Source organism: Protomyctophum parallelum, assembly GCF_964188405.1.
Source record: "Protomyctophum parallelum genome assembly, chromosome: 18".
In the NCBI taxonomy this organism is placed as follows: domain Eukaryota; kingdom Metazoa; phylum Chordata; class Actinopteri; order Myctophiformes; family Myctophidae; genus Protomyctophum; species Protomyctophum parallelum.
Window position 1 is genome coordinate 26,989,410 of NC_139716.1, and position 24,855 is coordinate 27,014,264.

The window sequence follows — 24,855 nt, forward strand, 5'->3', positions numbered from 1 at the left end:
AAGGTCGCCGTACAGGATAAAAACAGTACAACACAGTTAAAAGCAGAAAAATTAACTAAGGCACAGCTTGCAGCAGAGGACACAGGTCACACAGAGTCATAGGCCTGCCTAAACAGGTGGGTTTTGAGGTGAGTTTGAATAATATGGTGATAGAGTCCATGTTTCTGATGTCAGGGGGGAGGGAGTTCCAGAGGTGAGGGGCAGAGCGGCTGAAGGCTCTTGAGCCCATGGTGGAGAGACGGGCTGGGAGGACTTTCAGGGTGAGGGAGGAGGCAGACCTGAGAGACCGGGTGGGGATGTTGACATGGACAAGGTCAGACAGGTATGGGGGGGCGAGGTTATGGATGGCCTTGAATGTGTGGAGAAGGATCTTGAAGTCAATACGGTATTTGATGGGGAGCCAGTGGAGTTGGTGTAAAACAGGGGTGATGTGACTGATGACAGGGGTTCTGGTGACGATACGGGCAGCAGTGTTCTGGACTAGTTGGAGTTTATGGAGGAGTTTGTGGGGGAGACCAAAGAGAAGGGAATTACAGTAGTCCAGGCGGGAAGTGACAAGAGAGTGAACCAGGATCGCGGCACTGTGGGGAGTTAGGGAGGGGCGGAGGCGGTTGATGTTTCTGAGGTGGAAGTAGGCGGACCGGATGGTGTTGTTGATGTGGGTGTGGAATGAAAGGGTACTGTCGAGGATGACACCCAGACTCTTAACCTGAGGGGAGGGGGAAACCGAGGAGTTGTCTATGGTGAGAGTGAAACTGGGTTGCTTGGTGAGTGTGGATTTGGAACCAATGAGGACTACCTCGGTTTTATCACTGTGCAGTTTGAAGAAATTGGAGGTGAACCAGGACTTGATTTCCTGCAAACAGGTACAGGTGTGTGCTTGTTGATCGGATATTGTCACTATTTTTCACAGAACGCCATCGTGTGTGACGAGTGAATAAAATGGGTCAAAAGTGTGTTATCCAACAACAATAAACCATGTTTCAGCATGAAAACAGGACGTGGGGGCACAAGTTAATGGCCGGCACAATATAGTCTATTATTAGACGTGTGACTCACTGAGTTGATTGACTGACTATGGTGACAGCTGGGGTGGCATGATGAGACAGACACGGGACATACGTAATAGGTCACAGGCCCGGAAATACAATTTGATATGAATATATTAAAAAAAAACATTATTAGTTTTTTGCTGCCTTTGGTTATTGCATGTCATTCTCAGACAGACAGACAGACAGACAGACAGACAGACAGACAGACAGATGGATTAATTAAATCATTCATTCATAGTTCGTTCGTTCATAGAAAAAAGGCCTGAAAGTAAGACTTGTGTGAACTTTGTGAATAGAAAACACGTTGTTTCTCTTGGCCTTTTAGATTTACACAGCGATACAAAGCTAGCTACAGTACATCTCTGTCTGTGTCTGTCCGGCCAACTTGTGGCAGGGTTTTTCTTTTTGTCTGTATAGCTCCAATGCAAATGACAGCATGCGTGGTCATTTGCATATTATGTTTGGAGAACAATAGGCCGGTTGTTGTATTGAAACCACCCAGTGACGGGACAGCTAGGGCTGAGTTTATAGCAAGTCACAGGTTAAGAAGACCATCTGCAAGTGCAAAAACACTGCCGAACCGAAATAACGTGTTTCCTATAATGATAATTAAATCAATAGATTATATTCTATAATAAGGCTAAGCCTGTCTCTTATGAGACTTATTCAAAGGGGCATTCCACTCATTTTCACCGACTTCAAATTTGATACACACATTCGTTCCGCACCACCACAGGGAGTTCAGTGCCCGGTTGGCCCCCCTGCCCAAGCTCTGGACAGGGCCCAAATTAGCCAATTGATCACACCTGACACCTGTACACCCCTAGATGGACCTGGCCTGTTCTGACATCACAATGTTGTTCTGACATCTGCATATAGACTCCATATTCGGGCATGCCTGTCACATAACCCCATATATGGGCATATAAGGGACACAGACATACTTACCGGGTGGGGCATGCATTTCCAACTTCCGTTCCAAGTAGGCCAGTGCCAGTAAAGGTGGCCTTACACTAGCCGATAATCTGGCATTTTCGACGCTCGGGGGGGGGGGGGGGTGCCCGCGGGGGGGGGGGGGGGGGGTCCCCGCGACTCAATCGGGAGCGATTCTCGGGCATAAATTTTCGTCTAGTGTGAGTGTATAAAAGATCCAATCGTAATCCCTCCGATCTGCTCGGGGCCGCTCACAGCACGATCGGGATCGGCCCGATCAAGAATGTTTGATATCTGCGCCCGAGGTGCGCCCGAGTTTTAAACTTGTGTAGTGTGTGCTGTATAAAATAATCGGATAAAATAATCGGACCCGATTATCCTGTAGTGTGTGGTGCTATCAGATTTCAGATTGAAAAATTATCGGCTAGTGTATAAGGCCACAGACTGTTGTCTCCCACAATTTTCTAAATACAGTCTGGAGCAATGCAAGCAGAGATAAAGACAACATAGCGGATGCGACGCCTCCTCCCCACTTCCATTTCGTCTTTACAGCTGTGCAAATAAATGTCCTAATGTAAATGTAAATCAGCTTGCTGCTTGACAGAAATTGAAATTGAAAAATAAAATGCAGAGATATTTTAAAATATATTTAACCCATGTATAGTGTTTTGAGTACAGTATATGTACAACACTTGACGTGATAATGAGGTGGTCTGGGTCAATTTGTTCAGTGCTTTTGAATGGCCTAATCTTCCGCTGTGAGTCCCATGACGATTGGGGGGGGGGGGGGGGGATGTTGTTGCTCCATCAATTACTTTATTCCACATGAAAGATACAGTCATGGTTATTTTGCTGCTGTGCTGTAACTCGTGATAAGACCTATCTTTGGATCCTCTGGGCATGAATTAGGCTTTTGTTGGGTCACTTTATATGGCCCGAACGCGGCTGCACGCAGAGCAGCGCGACAACAAGAAACAAAAGCGCGGTCAGAAAGCCATTCATTTCCCTTTGGTATATAACTGGGCTGAGTGGTGTGAAGTAACTAATTACATTTACTCCAAGTACTGTACACAAGTAACATTTTGAGGTATTTTTTACTTTACTGAAGTATTTCCAATTATTGTCAGTGCTTTTACTTCTACCTCAATACATCTCAGAGGCAAATCCGTTATTACAATTGGGACGGTGAGTTGTGAGCGCACACTTCAGTTCAGTTGGGCGAGTCCCATTCTGACCTGAGATCAGATTCTAAAAATGTCTTCTACATCCTGACAGTTTTCCATTCTGACCTGAGATCAGATTCTAAAAAATGTCTTCTATGTCAGTCGCTCTTCGATTTTTGAAAAATAGCAGACCTACAAGCTCGTAGCGCGCCACTCGGTGGCGCGCTATGAGCTTGTAGATCTGCTATTTTTCAATAGCTAAAGCACGACATGATGCTAACACCAAAATGGGTTAAAGGACAACTTTAGTTCTTTTCAACCAAGGTTCATGTTTTAGGTTGTTATCAGAGAAAGTAAAAGATGAGTGTACATTTATTTTCATTTGCTTCATTCTTTCGTTTTTGGGGATTTTAGCTCTTTTTGACAGGGGGGCGGGGGCATTCGAACATGGGGCATTCGAACATTTTATGGTGATTTATTTTTTTATTATTTACTATAGTCCTACTATAGATCCCAGGAAATTACATCTGGCCACAAAAGATCACAGGATCTACTGAATGTCAAACTGACATATTGAACAACCTAAAACATGAACCTTGGTTGAAAAAAACTATAAAGTTGTCCTTTCAACCCAGCTCTGCGGTTTCCCTTTCCGTGATGCGATGGCCCGAGAATATGCACGAAGCAGCGGACACACGACATTCACAGAGAAACAACACAGAAGCAACAAGGTCAGTGGCCAAAGACACATACTGTATATACAGTAGCTGTCTGCCTTGGTTCAAAATGTAGGCCTATACGGTTTGTGGGTGTGTCTCACTCGGACATATATATATCGATATTCACAACGGAGAAACAAGATTCTAGTATTATAGTTTTACGCCACTACAATTATTAGAAAACTTTGGTTACTATAGTTGCTTTGTAGATTTTGATTATTATCACAAAACATATAACCACTTCAGCCAAATATACATTTGGGCCATTTGACAATAGTAGTTCTCAATGTGTCTCGATGCCAGGAAAAAATGACAATTTATAAGTTGGCTATTCAAAAATAGCAGATCTACAAGTTCACAGTGTGTCACTTCATGCTGCGTTACGTGAGCTTGTATATCTGTATATCATCCCTCTTTGTTTGATTGATTGATTGATTTAATTTGACAGATTTTTGTATACAGTATACATAATAGCCGTTTGGCACCAACAAAACGGGCATGAGTCACACCTGGCATGAGTCAAACTAATTGGAGTCCGAGTTGGTGTGACTTCACACCTGCTGTTCATCAGTGATGTACAACAGGTGTCCACTCACTACCTCAGAGTCCAATTAGTTTGGAGTCAGACATCGCCATAGGCCCATACTATAATCTAACGTTTTGCGTTTTTTCGTAAATGAATGCCCTATTTGACCATACTGTGTCACACAAATTACAAGTTGCAGATATAAAACACTGTTTTGAGCTTGTAGATCTGCTACTGCTGTTTTTTAATTTGAATGCAGTTTTAGATATAAAATGAGGTTTCCAGAACATCGATATTTCTCTGACGACTATAGTCAGCGGCAACCCCTTGACTGCAGTTAGAAGTGGCTGTTGCTTTCATATTGGTATGCAAATGCTTCCGTTCTGTAACTGCCAAGTTCAAAAGAGATGTTTTATTCCTGATGCACTCTTGACAAAAATTTGACTCTGCCCTCCCTCCAAAAACGGTTGCACTGTCTCTAGTGGCATATCCAAGATGGTCTCCCAACATTATATCCAGGCTGGATGGCTGAAGAACGAGATCATGTTTTCGCCCCTGTCTGTCCGTCCGTCCGTCCGTCCGTCCGTCCGTCCGCCCGTCCTTGTCCATCACACCTCTGCTTTTGATATCTCCCTCGTTCATTTGTATGTAGAGAGAGAGAGAGAGAGACATCAAAAAAAATTGCACACACATGGGGCACTACAGCACTGTTTAACACTTCGGTTTGATTATAAGCCTGCTTCGATAGACATAAAAACACCCATACGCTTGTAAAATTAATGTAAGAATGTCCTACAGAAGAGGAAACACCTGGCCAAAAAGAAAGATATAACGGCGTATAATTACTGAACGAAATATAGCACTACATGTGCTAGGTGTGGAATTGCGTTGGCTTCGCTGATGAAGCCAGAAGACACCCCCATCCCCTCCCCCCACACTGACAAATACCTGTCCAAGGGGGCACCACACCTGGTCGTAGGGCAGGGCAGGGCACCACACCTGGTCATAGGGCAGGGCAGGGCACCACACCTGTTCGTAGGGCAGGGCAGGGCACCACACCTGGTCGCAGGGCACCACACCTGGTCATAGGGCAGGGCACCACACCTGGTCGTAGGGCATGGCAGGGCACCACACCTGGTCGTATAGGGGCAGGGCAGGGCACCACACCTGGTCGTAGCCCAAGCCCTACATATTTTCGTCCGGTACAGTATGTGAAACCATTAGATGACAAGCAAAATGTGTTAAATACAGCATCACAATCCACAATAGCAGATCTATAAGCTTGTGTTATTTTAGAATTTTCTTTGACAGATATCAAAGTTTTGAATAATGAATAATATTGTCTCCTTGGGGTTCCCATGGCAGATGGGGGTCTGTGGTGTGGCCAAATACATCATCATTTTGGGGGCACCTTGACATGAAAACGTTTTGAGAAGTCAGTGGGACTCATAAGGACACCTGTGAACGTGGCTAAACGTGGGTTTAAGTTACAACGACATTCCTCGTGATTCCTCTATGGTTTAAACAGCTGTGTCTCTCCCTCATACATGCACGCACGCACACACGTATGCACACACACACACACACACACCCCATCTGTCCGAGAAATATTACATACTTAGGCCTGCTATAAACGCTCCCTTCAGTATGTGAAGGTATGCTTGTGTGTGTGTGTGCGTGCGTGCATTGTTACTGTTACTTTGGCGCGGGTACCAAAGTAGCACATCGACAAGCTCAAAATGTGTCGCTTCGTACCCGGTTTTCCAGCTTGTCGATCGACTATTTTAAGTAGGGTGTTAATTCACAAGAAATAAAGTCAAACTCAAAAAGTATAATGGACATAAGAGGTTTCTGCGGTATACTGCGATATACTGATGATGATGACATGCTGATGTATAATACTATATAATATAACCCTCCCTGGGTCACGGCATGACGAGTCATTATCACTTGTCAAGTCACCGTGGCTTTATGAAGACACTGTGCATTGCTGTGTATATTTTGACACCTTTTGAATTTAATTTCATGCTTATCTTGTCTTTATCTTGTAGCTTACATCTTTAATTTGTAGTTAGTGTCGTCGAAGTGTCCTTGAGCAAGACTCTGAAGTTGAACCCCTATATTTGCTCCCGATGTGCAGGTCTTCCGCCATTGGTGTATATGAATGTGTATGTGGATGGGTGAGTGAATGTAATGCACAATCTATGTAAAGCGCTTTGGATAATAGCAGCTATATAAATGCACCATTTACCTTCTATGGCATATAGACCTGAGGTTCCCAAACTTGTGGTGCGTGCACCCCTTGTGGTGCATGAAGGCCCTCTAGGGCGTGCGTGACATGAAAAGGGTTATGGCGATTTTCATGGTGTTATTACCACAAGTGGCAACATCCAGTAAACATAAGGAGATGGAGCAGCTGTGGGAGTATGTGTGCAGCTGCATGTCTCTCAGTGCAGTGACATTCTGTGATTATTTGCCATAATCATCACACCTGTGTGAAGTGAGGGGCGCTAATATATTAAAGTCTAACTCATGTTGCTATGATTAGGTGATGTAATTTAAAACAAACGGTGTCAAAACAATCATGTATTTATTTATTGTTAATGGCATTTAATGTTTGTTAGGGACAAGATGACAAGATTTTCCCTTCATTGTCAATGGCGTTTTTAAAACAAACATTGAACTAAAAACAAACATTAAACCTGTATAAGGGCCCCTCAAAAATGTATCATTTTCGGCCAATTACAACGAGACTTAGCGTTGGGGGGTGTGTCTATAGGTCAGGAGGTAACAGGTGGTGCACGGCCAAAGAAATTGAATTTTTGCATTGCAATTAGGGTGGCAAGTTGCCACCCTGCCATGTAATGGTCTCGACTCGCTCTCGCCTCCTGTCGTCGCTCTCGGCCCGGTTTGTATATTATTTCAATGTATTTTAATAGCATACTTTTAATGTTTAGAGTTTAGACTGATGACGGTTCTTGGTTTGATTCTATCCCAGATTACTGCGGTACTGGTACTATACACTGCCTATATGCATTTGATGCAGGCCTAGTATTAACTTGTTTACCTTGCGTATTATACTTGTAGTATAGTCTCTAGATTAAGAGCATCGTCTGCTAAATATCTATGCCTAAATTATAAATTCTAAATTCTAAGCATGCCTATAGGCCTATGAAATGCTCCTGTTCAATAACACAATGAGGAAAAAGTTAGGTAATTTCACTTCATTTGGGAAGTCAACAAACCTGCTGTAGCCTACTGTCTGCCTGTGGCTCAGCAAACGGGAGGGGGGGCGGGGCGGGGGGGGGGGGGGTGCTTTGTGGCAGCAAGTGAAAGAAGAAAGAAGTGGGAGGGATTTGTGGACCGGATAGCGCGGTGACATCAGCCTCGAAAAATGTGTGTGTCTGCGTAGCAGCGGAATCAGACAGCGTGCGTGCGTCCGTCCGTGCGTGCTTGCGTGTGTGTGTGTGTGGGTGTGTGTGTGTGTGAGAGAGAGAGAGAGAGAGAGAGAGAGAGAGAGAGAGAGAGAGAGAGAGAGAGAGAGAGAGAGAGAGAGAGAGAGAGAGACCGAGGCAAAGGGAGGGGGGTCGAGGGGATGAGAGAGAGAGAGAGAGAGAGAGAGAGAGAGAGGCAAAGGGAGGGGGGTCGAGGGGATGAGAGAGAGAGAGAGAGAGAGAGAGAGAGAGAGAGAGAGAGAGACAGAGAACAGAGAAGATGAGGCATGAGAGAAATCAGTGCTCCATAACATCAAAGACGTGAGTATGCTAGCACAGACACAGATGGATCCTCCATTAAAATAATGCAATGGACATTAATGCACGCAGCTGAGCAGAGGAGCAGATCAACTATCCGGCTGAATATAAACGGCGTTTATTTTTCTTCCCTCCTTCATCTATTTCGTGCTGCAAACTACAAAAAAACTACCACATTCATGTCAACCATCTTTTCTTAACGGTCGAGTATATACGCGTTAAAAATAAACAACACAAAACTAAACTAAACTAAAAAAACCATCAAAATCCACTTGATCCAAAGTAAAGTGAAACCAATAAGGCGGAGCGAGGAGACTTTTTTGGACTTTTTTTTTTTTTAATCTTTTTTCTTTCTCCACAAACACAGACAACATCCTCCCCTTTAAGGCTCGTCTCAATAATAATAGGCTACTATTAACTCACATTTTGTGTCAGAACAAACACCCCAGAGGACAGCACCATCATCATCATCAGATCTACAAACCCTCCTCCTGCAACGAACGAAACAGCATCTCTGCTCCGTTCTCTACTCCAGCTGACTCATATCTGCTGCGTCCAGGGTGAGTCCTCATGCTGTACCAATAACGGTGCTAATATATTTCTGCAAACTCATGTACAGTGTCTTTAGCGGCAGTTTGGATGGAGAACACTAAAGCCTTCATTTGATCAAAGAGATAGTCTTTGATCGAGTCTGATCGACTTTTACTTTCGTATCTATTTAAAATGTAAACATAGCATACCACCACGATCGATATATTATTGGTCTAAGGCTAGTATGGAGAACTCTAAAAGTATAGTGGGGGTCCGGGCCGGGCACCCCCCGGGGTGATGGGAGGGGAGGGGAGGGGGGGGGGGGGGGTCCATCCAGGCCGGGGAGCACCCGATTCCCGAGTTCCGACTGCTCGGCAAAATGAGGAATATATTATACAGTTTAAATTAAAACACATATTTATTTACTTTTCGGGCTATTCGAAAAATATATAGCCGATCAGAAAATAATATTGACAAATCATGAGGATTAGCCTATAGGCTACTGATACAACATTTTAAAACGGAGGACCGTGATTCGGCCAATAGCCTATGACTATATCGTTGTATATGCTTTGATCCTTTGACATGATACAGTTTGAGAATCACTAAAACTACCTACTATATAGCATTATAGCCACACACTAGCCTATATATTATTCCTTTGGAATCATCATCGGCTCGCATTCCGTTGCATAGAGAGATGCAGCCTTGACTTCTTCGACTGACTGTAAAAATACTGTCTATAAATTGTGTGACTATTAGGTAGTCGTCTGAGATGTTGCACCGTGTTCCTGCAGGCTGACTGTCCTCATCAAGTTTAACCCACTGTATACTAGTGGCCTTGAGACGGAAACGTGCCCGCCCCGTACGTGTGTGGCGGGCTGTGGCCGTGAACTTGACATCGCGGTGGCACGTCGTGTCGTCGGCGATTAATAATTCCCCCTCCGGTTCTCTCCCATGGGGGACATTCTGCTTGCGTTGACGGAACGAACGGCGGGGGTTATGTAATCGACTATATAGCTCTGCCATATCACCATAATATTATGATTTACCCCCCACCTTTATGCTTTATTTCCAAATTGTTCGATATATAATTTATAGGCGATTAAATTGTGCCTCTATGCATGCTGGACTCAAAGCATATAGCTTGTAAATTACCACCTGTGTGACGGTGGAGTGTGTGTGTGCGTGCGCGCGCGCGCGCATGTGAACGCCAGGTGGATATTGTAGCCTATATAGCCTATTAGGCCTATTATGTGAATGTATGTGAATGCTGAATGGATATTATCCTTACATTATGTGAATGATTGTGTGTGTGTGTGTGTGTGTGTGTGTGTGTGTGTGTGTGTGTGTGTGTGTGTGTGTGTGTGTGTGTGTGTGTGTGTGTGTGTGTGTGTGTGTGTGTGTGTGTGTGTGTGTGTGTGTGTGTGTGTGTGTGTGTGTGTGTGTGGGGGGGGGGGGACTTTATATGAATGGGTGTGTGTCACTGTGTGAGCCCACCATGGTCCATTGTGCATGATGATGAGGGCTATAAGTATAGCCTATACAGTAGGCCTATATATCAAGGGCCATTATTTATTTATTCAGCATTTGAGCCACGAACCACCATTGATTTGATGAGATGTAGCCTCCCAGACCCAAAAACTAAATAATATTTTGTTATCGTTGGATATAGGATTTTTTCCATAATTCAATGCTGTCGATGTCACTATTGTGTCTTCTCATTATCCCCGCCACTAAGCTGCGAACCGAAGGAGATCGAGCTTTCAAATTTGTTGCACCTACGCTGTGGAATGATTTACCACTCTGCTTGAGAAACGCTGTATCTGTTGAGATCTTTAAGAAGCTACTGAAAACGCATTTGTACCGCAAACATTTTGGCTTGCTCCAGTGATTTCTATGTATTGTTTTATCTTATCTATTTCTAGGTACTGTCTTTGCTGCTCTGTTTCTTATTTCATTGTTGGTTTATTTTTGATTGAGATGTTCTTGTTTTATTCCTTTTATTTTATTGTACAGCACCTTGTAACAACTGTTTTGAAAGGCGCTCTATAAATAAAATTACCTTACCTTACCACTATGTGGTACCATAGGAGAGATAACAGGCAAACAAAAATAACAATTATTTGCTCTAATTGCAAGTAATGCAGATGTTTAACAATAAATTAACTCGTGAGAGTGTAAAATGATCCAAATGGACTCGTATAAGGGTCCATATGGTTTCATTTTACACTCTCAAGAGTTAAAGATCTATAAGGGTCCATTTGGTTACCAGCTTTCCAACATTTAGCTGCAGGGGACCACCTGGAACCCCCTCAAGGACCACTGTTTGCGAACCACTGGTCTGTTAACTGTCAATTATTGAGTATGGCAAGGTATGGCAGCTGCCTTTGCTCCAGGAGAAAGAAATATGTATTAAAAATAATAATAATCTATGAATGTCTCTTTATATATCGGCATTGATTATTCTGTTATTAAATTACACTGTAAAGTAACTACAAATCAAATGCAAATTTTAACAAATTTGTGATCACTTTCACAAGGTTATTATTATTATTATTATTCTCCATAATGATATGATATGGTATTCCCCTTAATCTTGACAAATGGGGCCCTATCTTGCGCAACCCCTTATCCCTAAACTAAACTTGTTTAATTTTTGAGTGGTGCAACCACTCCTATAGACAGCTGTGTGTGTGTGTGTGTGTGTGTGTGTGTGTGTGTGTGTGTGTGTGTGTGTGTGTGTGTGTGTGTGTGTGTGTGTGTGTGTGTGTGTGTGTGTGTGTGTGTGTGTGTGTGTGTGTGTGTGTGTGTGTGTGTGTGTCCGAGCACGGAAGTAGCATATTGTCACCACCAAGTGTCACTGTTGTGCAGCCAGGGAGGAGAGCTTGGACAGGACAGGACAGGACAGGACAAGTACAGTACAGCACCACTCACTTCAGATGGGTCTGATTATTTTTTACTATTTTAAAACATTTTAAAATAGTTCAACTAGCCAATCTACATCGACACGTTCTGAGCTTGTGTAGATCAGCTATTTGAACTATTTTAAAAATGTTTTAAAATAATAATAAAATGGCAAATAAGTTTAGGGATAAGGGGTAAGGGGCGGCGCAATATTCCCAGGTTCGGTGTGTCAGCACAGGTGCAATGCATCAATTGATAATAGCAAGGAGGAGCAGTGGTGCATTTTTGTCAAGCAAATTTGCTTTGTTAATTTGGGCTTTAATAGGCATAGTTGGTCAAATGAAAAGGAAGCAGATCTCTCTGCGTGCGTGAGAGACATTGGAGTGCAGGATGGAAATGGACATCACATTTTGGACTTCTCTGTCCAAAGCAGCGCATATCACATGATCACACCACAGCCATCAGAAGCGGTGAGTGAGAAATACAATTGCATTGCAGCCTTGCAGGCAGTGTTGCCAACTCTTCCAACGGAAGTAGCTGGCTCTTCGGAAAGTCTCTAGAAGTCGCTAGGGGTGTTATATGCGCGCGCCGTCCCTAGCGACTTTTAGGCGCCCCTAGCAACGAAAATATGGAGCCAGCCCAGAACACCATTTCCTTGCTCTGTGCACATAACCGAGCCGAGGAAGCCAGACGCACCGAGCTCTTTAGTGTTGCCAACTTAGCGGATTTGAGGCTGAGAGAGGGAACATGAAGAAAAATGAGGGTTTTATCTCTGGCGACTGTCAACACGATTTGTCCCCAATTCACCAGAAAAAGTAGCTAGATTTCTCTCCAGAAGCTTTTCACTAATTCAGTCGCTATAAGGGGGTCTGGAAAGAAGCTAAATATGGCGACAAATCCGCTAAGTTGGCAACACTGCATGCTTGCAGGTTCCTTCTGTGTATTTGGTTGTTGTTTGAACGCCGTCGTGGGCTGCCGCGTGTTGTCCATCGGGGACTATTGTTGTTGGTTGTTGTGGCTTGTGTTGTGCTCGTTGGCTTGCAACGACTGTGGGGAGGTTCGACTGCTGTGCTGCGTACCAATTCAAACAACTGTATTGGCATGGCAAAACATATGTTTAGTTGTTTACACTGCCAAAACAAAATGTGGTACAATACAATTAAAACAAAATGTATGTACAATTGAAAGTCAGAATCTCCATAAATCAATTTCCAGTACCGAGATCACTCGACGCAGATTGATGGGTATAGTCTTTATGGTGGCTGTGTTCCATTTGATATCCTTCTCCTATCACTGTAGCTCACGAATCTCGCTGCTGTGTTTGCACATTGTTGCACTTCACCCAGCAGATATGGGAGTTATTTGTTATTAGTCGTGTTCTCAAACTCTCCTTGCGGTGATTGTAATCTGTGGGAAGTATGTGTGTCTGTTATGTCTTGATACAGTGGACGGATGGTTAGGAAATGTAGCTCAGTTTCCACTTCATTCTGTGTGCAGTGGGCGGGTACCACTGTATCTGGGAATGACATTCAATTGCTTCAATTGCTTGCTGTGTATTCTTGATGCATGTTGGAAATGGCAAAAATTATATATATATATATATATATATATATATATATATATATATATATATATTAGAGGGCAAAAAAAGACGCAAATAACCGCAACAAATGAGGAAAATAGGCCGCTGAGTATATAGCTACTGACTGAATGGAACACAGAAGCAAAGAAAGCATTTTAAATTGGCTGAGAACCAGTTCATTGTACAGTAAACCTCATTGGCCCCATATAGAAGTCATGGGAGCTATATATGAGATTACTGGGAAGCATTTAGCCTATACTTGGGTGCCTCATTCCTAAGATGTATGCTGCCATTTACACACTAATAGGCCAGTGGTTCAACCTTTTTCATATCAAGGTCTATTATTTATTCGGTATTTGAGACACGGACCACAATTTGACGAGATTTAGCCTCTCAGACTCGGACCCAAAACTAACGAATATTTGTTCGATGTGATACCAAATAATAATTGTTATCAAAATAACAATTATTCTACATTCTCTAATTGTGTAGACTTGTAAATTAAGAGAATTGAGAGTGTATATAAAATGAAAGTAAATAGAGCTGCAACTGAAAAAAGACCTGTAAGGGTCAATTTGGTTTAATTTTACACTTCAATATAAGGGCCCCTGTTTAGTTACCAACTCCATCATTTAGCTGGGGACCACAGAAAACACTGGTTCTCATACTGCACTATTATACAAAATGTAGGTCCATTTGGTTACATTTGTATCCTCCTGGGCTTAAATGAACACTATGGTGTAACCACCTTGGCCTTGATTTAGGAATTAGGCAAGCAAAATACCTCTCATTTTCATTATCTTCCTTACATGACACCGTTTTCTTAGGGTTCATTCCCTAAAGGGTGAGTTAACCCAGGGAGAGCCATTCATCAAATCTTCGCCTTAAGGGATTAAAAAAGCCTCAAACACAAGTGTTGAGTGTTTGGACACATGTATATGTAGTACAACTCTGTCACAGCACTTCCTGTGAGGCTGCATTCCAGTCCCGTTAGCAGCAAGCTGTGCTTATATGTAATGAAACGCACATGTCGGCGGTCGGTACATCAGAGTGGAATGGATCCGAAAGGAAATGGGATGGAGTCGGAGCGGTGTGGGCCGGGCGGCAGTGGCTCAGGGCAGGGTATAGAGCTGTCGGATGGGAACTGCGAGGTTCCCAGTTCGATCTCCTGGCTCCCGCACAGTTATAATAATAATAATAATAATAATGAAGTGCATTTTTATAGCGCTTTACAATGGTTCATTCATTGGGAGGTGGAGCGGCAAACAGTCGACGCCAGCGTCCTCACTTCCCACATTCACACACCAATGGTGGCGAGCTAACACTGACCAACTCATTGGAGGCAATGTAATGTTCAGTGTCTTGCCCAAGGACACTTCGACATGTAGACAGGAGGAGCCGGGATTCGAACCGCCGACCCAGGGACCATTGGACGACCTGCTCTACCTCTTGAGCCACAGCCGCCCCCCACAGTTAGTGTCCTTGAACAAGACTCTGAACCCCTAATTGCTCCCGATGTGCAGGTTGGTGCCTTGCATTGGTTTCCTCCGCCATCGGTGTATGAATGTGTGTGTGAATGGGTGAATGTAATGTAATGCACAGTCTATGTAAAGGGCCTTGGATAAAGGTACCATTTGAAATATATAACAGAGCATGGCTGGACTATAGAAGGTCCTGTAATGGGTGTTGTTGAACTTTGATGTTATACAGAAGCTGCAAATTATGGCCATTAATGTTGCACTCAAAAAATCAATTAAACATTAGCAGCAATGCATCCTCTATCTCCACAAGTTACATTTTGATGATTGTGTGTGGAACTAGGCAAGGTGTGTGTGTGTGTGTGTGTGTGTGTGTGTGTGTGTGTGTGTGTGTGTGTGTGTGTGTGTGTGTGTGTGTGTGTGTGTGTGTGTGTGTGTGTGTGTGTGTGTGTGTGTGTGTGTGTGTGTGTGCGTGCGTGCGTTAACTTGTCATTTAGACAGATGCCAGGTTAATTTGTTGACCTGGTACCCACATGTACAGATTAGTATTATTATTATCACTCTGGTTTAAGAGCGTCTGTCTGCGTGCGTGTGTGCGTGCGCGCATGCATGTGTGTGAGTGCACGTGTGCCTTTGACTCAGCTTTGTGGGTCAGAGACAGACTCCCCTCTCTCCACTTTGGATGTATCGATCTCTTGACTCGGAGGGGAGATTAAAAATGGCAGCGCAGCAGAAATGTTCTTCCTCTCACGGGTTCACTTCCTGTGTGTGTGTGTGTGTGTGTGTGTGTGTGTGTGTGTGTGTGTGTGTGTGTGTCTGTGGTGGTGTCGGTTGTCCTCGCAGCCTGGCTGGGGAATGTTTGTGGTTGACTGTTTTGCAGACACTTAGTCAAACACGGTTTTCGAGAAGTCCTGCGTTTCTAACCAGAGGAATTTGATACTTTCCCCAAACAAAAACAAGAGGTTGACTACTGTTGTTTTTTTTACTTTTTTGTAATTTGTTTGTTTGATGTTTTGGACGTCTTTATCTTCAGAGTTTGATAAGCCCCGCCCTGTATTTGTTGTCAGACATTCAGCAACTGTGTTGTATGCACATTGTTTGTGAGAGGAATGGTACAGAACTGAAGCAAACAACAAAACTACAAAATAATACAAAATAGTTTAGTGTTTCTGAACCCTATAGCCTCCCTATTTTGGGGCGAACATTTGGCAAAATAATAGCCAATCTCTACTAGCATTGTGACCTTGCTGAGATTTAGGGGGAAAAAAACAGGGGGTCCAAGTATAGCGCTCTGAGGGAACCCTGGTGAACAAAGTATCTCTGTCGGGTGAAAACATCATTATGTCCACAACGGCTACTCTTCAGGATTCAAATTCAAAAGCAGCAGATCTACAAACTCAAAGCGCGTTGAGTGGTAGCACATCTGCTACTTTCGATGATTTTTGTGTGACGCTGTAGCATATGATCGAAAGTAGGAGGGCTGGTAGAAACTTCACTAAAACAGCCGGGACAACGCTCCACGCGTCTCAGCCTCTTCTCCCTTCCCGACGACCTTACAGGCGTACGCAAAGGCTGAACTCATGTGACTTAGATAGCATTTTATGTAGACATACTGTAGCACTCTACCTGTATAGTGTATTCTCATTGTTTCATTGTACAGATATTCTACTGTTAGACGGATGTCTTAGCCTGCTTGGGATCCTTGATGACTATTTCTATGTATTCAATGTATTACCATGTGTTGTTCTTGCTTACTGTAAATCGCTCTGGATTAAGATCGTCTGCTAAATGCCTAAATTGTAATTGTAAATTAGCTTTAACTTAAAATTAAACAAACAAACGAAACACACAAAAAGTTAAAATATGGAGATAGGAAGGAGGATTTATGCCCGACAGCAACGATGTGGAGTTAAGTGGTTAATCACACCATGTTTACCTCATTGACTATGACTCACACTGCATGCTGACATTTTTCCCAAAGCATGGTTTGTTTGATGATTCTCCAGGGAGGAAATTATGGCTTCCTTTTTTCCATTTCAGTTTGCCATGAAAATCAACTTGCAAAGACGTGCAACTCGCTTAAGATTATCTAACACTGAACTTGATAGAACCTTTACCTTTTTTTGTGTAAGTTATCGTCGAAAGAAATTCTAGCATATACAATTCGAAGCTGTGAATAAACAATTGAGAGTGCTGTGGTCCTTTTTTAACCCATGTTAAAACCAGGAAAGCATACGTATCATTTTCCTTTCTCCTTTTTTGCATTGGCTATTCAAAAACAGCAGATATACAAGCTCACAGCGCCGCGCTGCGCTGCAAGCTTGTGCATCTGCTATTAATGAACATTTTTGAAAAGTCTTGAGAGGGTGAGAACTACTGATTCATTTGTAGAATCGTCACATTGTGTAAGTGTCTCGCCAGAGCATTCTTTCCAGTGCCTCGCCCTGCCCTCACTGTCCCCATCTCTGCTTTCCAAACCCTCTCATGTAATCAAAACCTGCACTGGACACTCTTATTTAAATGAGTTTGTTTGAACACTTTTCTTTGTTGCCGCGATTGTTTCAGTCTGTGTCCATTCCACTGGAAGTTATAGCTCATGGATAAGCAATCCTATCATCGCAGGAGGGTCGCTTGTTTTGATTAGAATCATTATCTGTGATTAGATTCAGAGATAAAGGGGGGGGAAGATTTTGGCCAATGATGGGGGGGGGGGGGGGGACCATTATACTAACGGACAAATGACTTGTGGTTTGTCGTTGAAAGCAATATTTAATTTGATTTATTTACTCCTCTTCGTCCCCTATGGGACATAAGGCTTCAATCAATGAGCGCTCTCCATTGCATCCGATCCCTGGCAGCATGTCGCGCCTCTCCTCCCCAGGACAGGTTCATCTGTTTCAGCTCCTGCGTCAACAGTTCTGCGCCAGGTGGTCTTGGGTTGAAAGAAATATACTGAAGCAATATAAAACGCCTTAAAGGGATAGTTCAGATTTTTTTTACTTAAGCTGTATGAAATACTTGCCATTAATATGGTGGTTGCAACTGTATTCATTGATTGCCAGAGTCCCGTGGTGGGAGTTCTGCTCTGGTTTTGGTGAAATATCAAGTAGTTCCGGTCATTTTGTGGCGGGCACTGGGGGCCACACAGTAAAGGTAAATTAATCCACAAAACTAACGTTATTTGTATTGTTGACCTATTTCTAAAATATTAGTGCAACTTTCATTATTTTTTTACCCCTCTATCACACAGAACTATGTTTTTTGTGTCCATATCACTACGCCCACAAAATAGTTCCATGTGATAGAGGGGTCAAAGTTGAACGAAAGTCGCGCTAATATTTTAAAATTGGTCATACAATTACATTTGTTTTGTGGATTAATTTACTTTTACTGCGTGGCCCCAGTGCCCCCCACGGAACTACTGAATATTGACCAAAACCAGAGCAGAACCCCCACCACGGAACTCTGGCAATCAATCAATACAGTTGCAACGACTATATTAATGGCAAGTATTTCATACAACTTAAGTTCAAAAAATCTAAACTATCCCTTTAAGGCAAACCTGAGGTTTTATTTGATAAGACGAGTACAGCATCCAATCTGTTAATCCCCCTCTCACCACAAAAGATAATGGTTGTGTTGGGAGGGTCAACAACCATGTCAGGCCAAAGAAAGCTATAGTGCACAAGTGAACTCATCAACCCTTGGCTCCGGTCTTGTTCGGCGTTTCCCTCCCTCCCTCCCCACCCACCACCCGCTGTGTTTTTTAAAAAGGATAAAAAGAGGCTTGCATTTCAACACGCCTGACACTATAGCGCTTGTTGTTTGTTGACACATCATTATGCACGCACGGACGCGTTGACGATGATTGTTGGACTTCATAAGTTCATATTCATTTCTTTCTTTTTTTTTAAACAAAGGAGTGCAAAGGTAATTGTTATTGTCAGTTGTTTCCTCCGGTTCTCATTTCCTTCTACATGATATCCTCTGACTGGCCTCCCGCTGACTGAGGCCAGGAAACGGATATGTCACTGCCAGTGTATTCCTGTCTTTTGTTTCTCTATCTCTACCCCCCGTCTCTCTCTCTGTGTGTGTCTCTCCTGCTGTCTCTCTCTCTCTCTCTCTCTCTCTCTCTCTCTCTCTCTCTCTCTCTCTCTCTCTCTCTGTGTGTCTCCTGCTGTCTCTCTCTCTCTCTCTCTCTCTCTCTCTCTCTCTCTCTCTCTCTCTCTCTCTCTCTCTGTGTCTCTCCTGCTTTCTCGTTCTCCTAATTCGCTTGTTTTCTTTCTATGCCCAGTTCCTTTCTATCTCCCTGTCTCTATCGTTTTCTCTTTTCTTTTGCTCCTGATTTCTCTCTCTCTCTCTCTCTCTCTCTCTCTCTCTCTCCGCTTGTTCTTTCTTTCTTTCTTCCTTTCCTTCCATCCACTGTCGCGGGACAGCTATTAATCCCTTATTTGTTCTTTGCGTCTACACTGGCTCTCTCTCTCTCTCTTTCCCATTCTGTTTATTTAGCTCCGCCGTATGGGCTAGTCTTACAGGAAGTTATGTCTTACAGAAGGATCAGTGTCACTTTCACTTATGACTGGCAGTAACGTGTATTTCAACGTGTTACGAAGGAACGTAGTGCCTCTCCGACATCACAACCAGGACGTCCGGAGTGACATCACTATCGACGTCCAGAAACTATAAATACATGCCTACCGCAGGCCCTAACCGGAAGATAGCAATATAGCAACAGCAGTAGACCTTAGACACCATATCTAACACTACTAAACCTGCGGCTCAAAGGGAATTGGCTACCGGACCATCCCTTCGGCGTCTCACCCCCTGACCATACTCAGGTCTCGGCCACAATAGTGGTCCCTAAACGCCGACTCAGAGACGCCAGGAGGTAAAGGGAGATCCCCATTATCGACCTGACAGCTCGCCTTCAGCGAAAACCTAAGGAGACGCCTATCATACAGTCGTCTATCATACAGTCCCTAACCCACCCACCGGGAAACTTCAATCATGTCCCAGGATGAGAACCCACTCGAAACTGCCCTACGTACCCTCAAGGATGCTACCGATCTAGTGGCCGCCCAGGGCAAGCGCCAGGCAGCCCAAGACGAACGCCACGCCGAATTAATGGCGGCCCTGGCTGGCAGTGCCAAGCGCCAGGCAGACCAGGACAAGCGCCAGGCAGACCAGGACAAGCTCCTTGCAGAGGCCATCGCCACCATGACGGTCCTCGCAAACGCAGGTGCCCGGGCTCAGCCTCCACACGGCAGCAGACAGGCCCCAGCCCCACTCCCGGAACATGAACCGCCCGCCAGCCAGCCGGCCAGCGCGCCCCCGGGCGCCAGCGGTCACAGTTCCGACGACGGCCACCACATGGACCCGCCACATGGCAGCGAGCAACCGCACCCCAGCCACCCACCGCCCCCTGCAGCACATCGCAGGAGCACTTGGGCCAGTGGCGCCGCTAACCGTCCCGAGGACGCCCAGGACCGCTGCGGCGGCCCTGCCTGGGAACGCATGAGCGGCCCAACCTATGGCCGGCCCAACCTATCAACCGATACTTTCGATGGGCGCTCGGCCAGCCAGGTGCCCGTCACCCTAGCGAAATTCGACGGCACCAATGCCAGATCCTACCGACGCTTCGCACGAACCTTCCGCAACCACTTCGGTCGGTTCTCCGACGATGATCAGTGCCAATACCTACTGCAGTACACCGCGGGCGAGGCCCGCAAGTACATCCAAGACGAGCTCGACGACTTCAGTTCGCACGCACCGTTTGAGGACGCCATGAAGAAGCTCGCTCAACGCTACGACGGCCCGGACAGAGTCGAGGTCCTCATCAAAAGTGTCAACGACCTCCCAACGCCCACGACCGCCGACGGACTTGGCCACCTCGCCAGCCTCCTTAGCGAAATTGACAGCAGACTCTGCGATCTACGCCAAGACAACAGCATCCGGGCGCACCCCTTCGCCTCCGTAATCGCCGCCAATCTGCCATCTAGGGTACAGTTCGCCTGGGACCAGAGGGCGACTGCGTTAATAGGCCGATATGAAGCGGCCCGTCACCATCGCCGACCTCTGCCTGGTTTTGCAGGAGTCCACAGTCATGTGGCGACACGTCCCACCACCGTCCGCCCATCCCGCCAACGATCAAGTACCCGACAACGGGTACCGACACCCGCGCCCTTCTAACCCCCCACCACAACAGCACCAGCCACCCCGCGATCATGGTCAGTCGTCTCAGCGACATGACAGGGGGAGGGACGATCGTGGTGGATGGGGGAGGAAGGACGATCGAGGTAGCAGGGGGAGGGACCGCGGCCAGCCGCGAGCGCCCGACAAACCCGCGACCGCGACCATGACTCACCTCAGCACGGCCAAAGACAATAGGTGGTACTGTCCGGTCTGCGACACAGACCGGCACCACACCGACGTATGCCCGGCCCTCCGGAAGATGACCAAGGCGCAGAAGGAAAACTGGCTGAAGACGAACAAAGGTTGCTACAAGTGCGGCAGGAGCCACCTGGACAAGGACTGCAACCTGGCCACCTCTCACTCCGCGCCCTGCAGAGTGTGCCCCGGCAGTCACCTTACGATTTTCCACGAAGTCAATGACGACGCCAGGCACACACCTGCCACGAACCTCTCCCTCTCACGAGCTGTAAGGAGCCCGGGTGGAGGGGTCATGCTCAAAGTGGTTCGGGTCACCCTCAGCAACGGGACCAAGACGTACACCACCTATGCCCTCCTGGATGACGGATCGGAGCGGACGATCCTCATGCCCGGAGCCGCGAAACAGCTGGGTCTTGACGGCGATGAGGAGAGATTCAGCTACCAAACGATAGAACGCAAAAGTAAGTGGGTGGAAGGCAGATCAGTGTCCCTCGGAGTGAGGGCGGCATCAGCAACTGGGCCGGAATACCAACTACAGGAAGTCTTCACCCCCCACAGCGACGCCTTCGAACTCGACCGCGTGGACTACAGCGTGAAGGAGAATCAGGAAAGGTACGCGCATCTGAAGCATCTAGATCTGGAGGAGATCAAAGGCGTCCGCCCGGAACTCCTGCTGGGGTCAGATTACTACAAACTGATCACGCCAGTAGAACCGGTCACACAAGGCCCGGAAGGAGCCCCCGCAGGCGTGAAAACGGTCTTCGGGTGGTGCCTACAGGGACCTTCAGCGCTATTGAAGCAGTCCGAGACTGTCCGACATTATTATACGGCGGCCCCCTCTCCCGACGCAGAGTTCTACGGCAATGTAGAACGACTGTGGAAGATAGACGTGCTCCCGTACAAGAGCCGGAAGCTCGTCACAAGGTCGAAGGAGGACAACGAGGCCATCAACATGCTTGAAGAGAAAACCACCCGAGTAGAGGTCGACGGTGTCCTGAGATACGCGACCCCATTGCTGTGGAGGAAATCGTACACCCACCCACGTGTCCCGAAAGAAGCAGTCCTCAACCTCCTGCGCCACACCGAGGCACGCTTGGGAAAGGACGCGCAAGGCGCAGAAAGCTACAACAAAGAAATGAAGAGGCTGAGGGACGCAGGATACATCCTCCCAGTCCCATCAGCCGAAGCAGCGCAATCTAAGGAGTCATGGTACATTCCACACTTCATGCGGACGCACAACGGCAAGAACAGGATTGTGTTCGATTTCTCACACACGTACAAGAATCAGAACATGAACAAGAGGCTACTGCCAGGGCCAGTCCTTGGAGCCACGCTGTTAGGGGTTCTGCTGAGGTTCAGGGAACGCCCAGTCGCGATATGCAGCGACATAAAAGGGATGTTTCACCAAGTGCGGCTCCTCCCAGAGGATAGATCATTAACCAGGTTTCTATGGAGAGACCTGGACGTGAAGGAACCACCCACGGTGTACGAGTGGCAGGTGCTTCCATTCGGCACCACCTGCTCCCCATGCTGTACCACGTACGCGCTACAGACTCACGTGCACAAGCACACCGAAGAAGGGAGTGACTCCCGAGCCTCCATAGATCAGTGCTTCTACGTGGACAACTGGCTGCAGAGTTTCTCCACAGAAGATGAAGCTAAGAGGAGCGTGGACAATCTCTACGCGCTCCTCCTGCGGGGGGGTTTCGAGCTACGCGAGTGGGCAAGCAACACCCCCAACGTCATAAAGCACTTCCCGGAAGCATCACTGTCCAAAAGCAGTGAATTATGGTTCACGCAAGACGGAGCCGATCCGGAAGAACGCACCCTGGGCTTGCTGTGGCTATGCGCCTCGGACGTACTGAGGTATAAGCAGAAGCCGGGAGAGCCCATGGTGCCCACCATGAGAAACATCTACAAGGTATTGGCGCGACAATACGACCCCCTGGGCTTCATCATTCCATACACCACCAGGGCGAAGATGGTGGTGAGAGAGCTGTGGAACAAACCAGATCGGCTCTGGGACGACCCCAACCTGCCAAGCGAGCTACTCCAAGCCTGGCGAAGATGGGAGGGTGAGCTTGCACACCTCCCTGAGATCGTGTTGCCTAGATGCTACGCGGGGCACACAGATGGTCGTGACCCTGTAGGACACAGCATCCACGTGTTCTGCGACGCCTCGGAGATGGCGTACGGAGCGGTAGCGTACCTACGCACAGAAGACTACCAGGGGAAGTTTCACACATCCTTCCTGGCGGCGCGTTCCAGGATCGCCCCCAAGAAACAACTAACAATACCCAGGCTGGAGCTGTGTGCAGCCCTCGCTGGGGCCCAGTTAGCCGCAACACTTAGAGAGGAGCTCACCGTGACCATCGCAGCCCAGGTCCTCTGGACAGACTCCACCACAGTCCTTCACTGGCTCCGATCTCAGTCGTGCACCTACAAAGTCTTCGTGGGGCACAGAGTCACGGAAATACAATCACTAACAGAAGCCACAGAATGGCGTTACATAAACACCATGAGTAACCCAGCGGACGACATCACGAGAGGCAAGACGCTTCAGGAGATCGCCAGTGGAGACCGCTGGAGCAAGGGCCCCTCGTTCCTCACCCTAGCAGAGGACCTGTGGCCCACGCAACCAGTCCTGAACCCATCGGTAGAATCCGAAGAGCAAGCAGAACTATATGAGATAAAGAAAACACTATTCTGCTGCCTCAAGTGGGCCAGCCCGCTGCCGTCATCCTACAACGAGCTGATCAATGCCACTGCGTTGACCTTAAAGGCAACGCAGGGGGGGAGCGAAAGCGAGATAAGCTCTAAAGACTACCGAGACGCAGAAATAAGCATCCTCGGCCAGGCCCAAAGAGACAGCTTTGGTGAGGAAATCAAAATGCTACAGGCCGGCGCGGAGCTACCCAAATCCAGCAGGATAAGAGCACTAGCCCCAGAACTCCACTCAGGGCTCCTGCGGGTAGGAGGCAGACTCCGGCGATGCCAGGACCTGGACCCCGGAGCGACACACCCTATCCTGCTATCACCGGCCCACCCCTATACGAAGCTCCTAATCGCACAATACGACGAGGACCTAGCACATCCAGGAACCGAACGAGTCTTCGCCGAGATGCGCAGAAAGTACTGGATAACTAGGGGGAGGGAAGCAGTGAAGAAACACCAGACCACCTGCCTCGAGTGTAAAAGGTGGAAGGGAAGACCCAACGAGCCCAAAATGGCGGATCTCCCCAAGTCCAGGCTAAGGTTGATGGACCCCCCCTTTCACTCCACCGGCATGGACTGCTTCGGGCCGCTCACCATAAAGTGCGGCAGAAGGACGGAAAAGCGATGGGGCATCATATTCAAGTGCCTCACGACACGAGCCATACACCTGGAACTCCTAACCAACATGACAACGGACTCGTTCCTCATGTCCCTCCGTCGCTTCATGGCACGCAGGGGCAAACCCATCGAGCTGAGGTCCGATCGGGGCACGAACTTCGTCGGAGGAAGTCGGGAGCTGAGAGAGGCCTTCGGACACCTGAAGCCAGAACTCAAATCCAAGATGGCCCCCCTACAGGTCGACTTCGTGTTCAACCCACCAGGGGCCCCACACTTTGGGGGCGCCTGGGAGAGGGAGGTGAGGTCCGTCAAAACTATACTCCGAGTGATCCTGGGCACACAAACCGTGCCAGAGGAGGTACTGGCAACAGCGCTGATCGAGATCGAGGCTATCCTGAACTCCAGGCCCCTAGGTTATGTGTCCTCGGACGCAGCAGACCCGGACCCGGTGACACCGAACCACCTCCTCATGGGCAGGTCCGACGCCTC

General features: G+C 46.8%; 1 protein-coding gene across 1 annotated transcript in view; it reads left to right on the plus strand.

The window, feature by feature from the left end:
* The first annotated feature begins 8,218 nt into the window (after positions 1-8,218).
* The window catches only part of pea15 (proliferation and apoptosis adaptor protein 15), a 72,199-nt gene continuing 55,562 nt past the window's right edge, over positions 8,219-24,855 (plus strand). Inside the window, exon 1 of the mRNA XM_083789297.1 lies at positions 8,219-8,705. The gene's annotated coding sequence lies outside the window, so the exon portion shown is untranslated. The remainder of the gene's footprint in view (positions 8,706-24,855) is intronic.